The sequence below is a fragment of the Aulonocara sp. 'chitande type north' Nkhata Bay genome, linkage group LG2 (assembly GCF_057382095.1).
Source record: "Aulonocara sp. 'chitande type north' Nkhata Bay isolate Kocher_YH1m ecotype deep benthic linkage group LG2, A_spYH_male_GT1.1, whole genome shotgun sequence".
Classification (NCBI taxonomy): Eukaryota; Metazoa; Chordata; class Actinopteri; order Cichliformes; family Cichlidae; genus Aulonocara; species Aulonocara sp. 'chitande type north' Nkhata Bay.
Window position 1 is genome coordinate 10,274,203 of NC_141345.1, and position 5,941 is coordinate 10,280,143.

Consider the following 5,941-nt stretch of genomic DNA (forward strand, 5'->3'; position numbering starts at 1 on the left):
TGATCAGTTTGATATCAATCTTTCGTGATGCACCGTCATATTTACATTATTTGTACAGTAGGAATGATTTGCTTTGGTACCTGGTCAAACTTAAGCTCTCCTTAGTATGGCTGGCTCCGTTTCTCCAACAGCGCACTCACAGGCAGCAGCTGCCCCGCCCTCTCGCTCAGTTCCTTAGTGCCTGAGCTCGGATCATACCAATATCAGGGGGGATGCACACGCACAGTCGTAAATTCCCACAGTGTGCACTATGTGCTTCGAATATTGTGTGTACTTTTTGTTTTATACAGTTGTCAGCCAGGCATCTAACTATGAAAAAATTACACTCCAAAATACCCCGGGCTTCTGACAAAACAACCCGGGCTTAAGCCCAGTAAGCCACCCCCACGCTCCGCCCCTGTATGTTCACAAAGTTACATGTGCAGTTACTGCACTGCAGTACTCCGTACAGCTTACATCCTTTAAGATTTGAGAGATAAACTTTATATTTTACAGTTTGTGATGTTTGTGATTACAGGAGCTGCGCTCAGATTCAAATCTCAGCACCATCCAGTGACAGCACACAGATCATCCAACATACATCTTTTGGGGTGGGCTCTGAATATTTCCTGAGGGAGCTGGTGGTGAAGATAATGAGTCCTCCATGATCCTTGGGATGAGCGTCAGTCTTCCTGATGTTTCTGAAATGATGCTTCTCTCAGAACATCTGGCACAGGACAGCTGTGATGAAAGAAAGGGAGGAAGATTCTCCAAACCTCCGGACCCAGGAAACCCAGCTTGGTCCTGATGGTCTCCCTCACTAGCCCCCCACCCCCACCCCGGCACCAGTGTCCGGCAGCCTCGCCTCTGTCAGTGCGCCCTAGGGCATCTGTGGCTACAACGTAGCTTGCCATCACCAGTGTGTGAATGGGTGGATGACTGAATGTGTAAAGCGCTTTGGGGTCCTTAGGGACTAGTAAAGCGCTATACAAATACAAGCCATTTATGTTAAAATCAGGACAGCATTATATTTTTATATATTCTATGGGGTGTGCAGCTGATCTCATCTCTGTCTAAAAATGGATAACAAAAACTAAGGAGTGCTGAATCATTCAAAAACAGGTGTGTAGCATCACTAACTAGCTAGCACCAAGCCAACACAGTGCATATGCTAGGGGCTAATCTAGCTAAGTAATTAACAGAGTGATTTTAGATGTTGTAGAACTATAAGATGATAAGGTGTGTCTTTTTCATAATAGTGACGTGGTTATATTTACCCTAATTTAACGAGTGATAAGTCGCCATAAACCCATTGGCAGATAAACAGGAGCAGCCGGGCCACGTAAAAAGTGTAGGGTGGCATGTATGGGCTCAAATTGTGGTCATAAATATTTTTTACTTGTAAATCAGGATTTGTATTTTGTGAAGATTATTAGTAAAACATATGCTATTTTATGCCCGTAGTCAAGGTAGTTGAATTATGATAACAGCTGTAGGACATATATTATCCTTTAGTTTAGATGGTGTGCTGTGTATGTAGTTTAGGTCTCATTATACTTTTGGGTTAAAAGAACATATTCATTTAGTAGTTCATTAGATAAGTGTGCATCACTCTGTATCCTTGATCTGCTGTGAATGTCTCACACTGTGTTCTTGACATGTTTTACTGCTGAATCATGAAGAGAAAGGTTGTATGCAGGAGACTCTGTGTCTAGTTAAGACAGGGGAGATAGACCACATTCCATACCCCCACCTTCTGTAGAGCAGAAAAACAGGGAGCCAAGGTCAGGAGCCAGTCTCGCTAAGAATTAGAAAAACATGTGAAGATGTAGCTTTTATGACTAGGTGGGGGTCGCCAGAAGCTATAAGAGGCCGTGAAATCTGCCACCATTTTGAGATTTGCTGTGACCCTCTTCATGCATGTCTCCCCATCAAAAAATAATCCCACGTTAATTAAAATGCAAAGTAAAGCTTATTTAATAGAAATATTATTTGTTACAACATTACGCCCCCCCCTCCCCCTCCCCGCATGGTGCGCCCCCTCCCTTCCCGTATCATGGTTCCTTTTGGACGTCACCACATCAAAAAATCAACACAAGATGTCAAAACGGCCAAAACTGTCAGGTGCCCAGGGAAGAGAAAAGAAGAGGAGGAGAAACGAGAAAAAGACAGAGGTAGGTAACGTTAGCCTACATGAAATTATTTGTCTGAATGTGATAGTAACCTAAATTTTTAGCATTAAGCTAATGTTACATGATTCGCTAATTGCTAATCAATAAATAGCTAGTTAACTGTTTTAACGTCAGTTAATATTGTGGGGGGGGGCTAAATTGTTATGGAAAATAATAATGTAACGTTAGGTAATTACAGTACTCCCACCTTTCCCACCATTCCTCATTTGTATTCATCTTTTAAGCAGGTGTTTTTTGTTTACATTGTTAGCTAACGTTTACCCTGCAGGTAATAGTCACTTTTCCACCCCTGTATATATTATAGTTGTAAGCCTAGTTGTTAAAGTGCACATCATTAATGTTAATTAAGCAATATCACATGAGAGGGAATGCTGTTTTTTAATATGAGCACTGCTGTGATTCGGTCAAAGATAATCATAACATAACATTCTCATATGATATTATACTGTTACTTTGCATTCTGCTATTCAGCATTTCACTGTAATGATGACAATAAATTGAATCTAATCTAATTTGCATATCAGTTAACATCATACATATATCTCTTTGGTTTTTCATTTATATTATATCATTTCATTTTATTCCTGGAATCATATGCTTTTATTATTAGACTTTAATACTCAGTGGTGTCACATACTCCTCTCTTCAGATGCACTGTTGAAGTTTCTAAATCCCACCCCTGGGCCATCTACCACATCTACCACTGCTGCCTCCACTTCAGCAGCACAACCCACCAGTGATGCAGCATCAGCAGCACAACCCAGCCATGATGCAGCAGCATCAAGCGGTCTTCCTGTTGCCTCCACCTCAGCAGCACAACCCACCAGTTTTGCAGCAGCATAAAGCGGTGTTCCTGTTGCCTTATTTATATTGTATTTTTAATTTATTTTATCCAACTTGTTGACACGTTTTATTGTGTTTATGTATGTAAAATTTATTGTATTTCATATATTCATTTTTTATTTTTTGTATTCATTTATTTATTCATATATTTTTTTATCTTGTTAATTATTCTGATTGTGAATTTGCTTTCTTTAATTAAAAAAAAAAGGTCAAAGACAAAGCTATTCGGTTTCTTGTGAGTACATACACTACACTGCCGATTTAGGGGGGCGCCACCTAAAATCTTACCTAGGGCGCCAGATTGGTTAGGGCCGGGCCTGCCTGTACACCTCTGACTTCTGCTACAACTCTGAATTATGCCATATTCAGAAGTTTGCAGATGACACGGCCATCATGGGGTGTATCTGGGATGATCAGGAAGAGGAGTACAGAAGTCTGGGAGTCACACAAACCACCTTCAACTCAACACCTCAAAGACAAAGGAACTGGTTGTGGACTTCGGGAGGTCCAGAGAAGGTCCACTGCCGGTTCAGATAGAGGGGGAGGAGGTGGAGGTGGTCAACAAGTACAAGTACCTCGGGCTGTGGGTGGACAATAAACTGGACTGGTCATGCAACACAGAGCACCTGTATAAAAAAGCCCAAAGCCGACTGTACTTCCTCAGGAGGCTGAGGTCTTTTAACATCTGCAGGAAGCTCCTGAGGATGTTTTACCAGTCGGTGGTTGCTGGAGTACTTTTCTATGCTGTGGTGTGCTGGGGGAGCAGCGCTGCAAAGAAGGACTCATCCAGGCTGGAGAAACTGATCAGGAAGGCTAGCTCTGTGGTCGGCATGAAGCTGGACACTCTGGTGACAGTGGCAGAGAAAAGGACACTAAAAAAACTGCTGGACATTATGAACAATGCTGGGCATCCTCTGCACATGGCCATTAACAACCAGAAGAGTCTGTTCAGTGACAGGTTGCTTCTCCCCAAGACAAGAACCAACAGACTTAAAAACTCCTTTGTCCCACACGCCATCAGACTGTTTAACTCCTCTCTGGAGGGGAAACAGGAGGACAAAGGAGGGGGGAACAACTAAGCTGTAGTGCCTCTTCACTTCACTGTGCAATACCTTTGTGCAATACTTTTGTTAATAGTCAATGGTGCAATAGACCTCAATACTTGAAATGTGCAATTCACTTGTATTTTTATTTTTATTCCTATTTATTCTATTCATCCCCTTCGTATATTTTATTTATATTTGTCTCTGTATTTGTGTGTGTGTGTGTGTGTGTGTGTGTGTGTGTGTGTGTGTGTGTGTGTGTGTGTGTGTGTGTGTATATAAAATATTCTGTAACTCTGTAACTTCTGTCGGTGCTGTGCTTTTTGGAAACCGAATTTCCCAGAGGAACCCACCCGAGGGATTAATAAAGTTTTATCTTATCTTATCTTAAGTTTCAACTTACAAGTATGAATTTTGACCCCATTTTTCTTCCTTTCAGCTGATTGTGATTGACATGACATTGACCAAAGTGATCTATCCAATCAGAGAACAGATGGTTTTGGCTGTCGAAGGGGCGCTTTTTTGAACTGCAGGTCCTTGAAGGATAAATGCCCTTTCACGTCTCTTCTCGCCACACCATGAAGGAAAACATCTGGGTGTCCAAGTAAACTTTTTCTCACAGGTTGACGTGCTTACACAGGGACCTCCAGAGCGTTTTCAAGGGAGGTCGACCTCGGAGGAAAAGCATGTGGAAATGACACACTCTTCTCTAATCGGGAGAGTTACAAAGCTTTCCTTGTTATGAATGAGCAATACGTTTTTATTAAACATTTGAACATAATACAACACAAACTCTCGTAGAGGACATAAAGTCAGAGAGATACGTTTTGAAACGACAAGGATCAGGTGCATCTAGTACACCTAGACCACAAAAAACAATATACGAGCAGAGCTCAACAGCCAGCGCAACAAATTCAGGATCCTTCACTCTTAGTTAGCGGTGAGCACAGATCATGCCGCGTCCGATGCTTAGTAGTATGACTCATAGCAGTGGTCCTGGGTGAACTGTGATTTTGTGTTATAGTAATACTAAAGTAATAATGGTATTTCTGAACACTGGTATACTACAACTGTATCCTTTCAACAGCTACCAAAAGTTAAAGGACCTAGCTTATATTTATATAAAGATCCTCCAGCTTCAAACTGTATTACCCTTCAAGGACCTGGAACTCAGTAAAGCATCCCTTCGACAGCCAAACCCATCTGTTCTCTGATTGGATAGTTCAGTTTGTGTCAGTTTGACATGACATTGACCAATCAGCTGAAAGGAAGAAAAATAGGGTCAAAATTCGTACTTGTAAGTTGAAACTTGAGTGCAGAGTTTCACATGTATCTTTTTGCTATGTGCACACACAAATATTTTTTACACACACACAAATTTGTATGTGTAAACCAAATACAAATTTGTGTGTGTAAAACACATACAAATCCTGATTTACAAGTAAAAAATATTTATGACCACAATTTGAGCCCATAGGTGTGTTTGCGGTCACGTCCAGTGGGTGTGTGGGCGGGAGGGTCACACAGATACTTCACTTCAAGTCTCTACCAGCCAGACTCCAGCTCCAAAAGCGCAACACGGCAGCTCCCACAAGAGGGGTATTTTGGCTTCATTTTTGTGCAATGGGAGGAAGTGCTGTGGCATCGTCCATCTTTTCTACAATTATTGTTCAGTACCATGAAACTCCCCACAGACCAAACGAGTCTCTCTTTACTTTCCCTCCACTTTAAAACTGCTTTTTATACTGCAGGTCTTCTGTTTTCTCATCTGGACTCATCAAGTGCATTAACTTTGGTTTAATGAAGGAAATCGTCACACAGAAAACCACTGTTACAGAATAAGAGCTGGCTATGTAAATGCAGTAATGAAGAAAAACAAGAGAG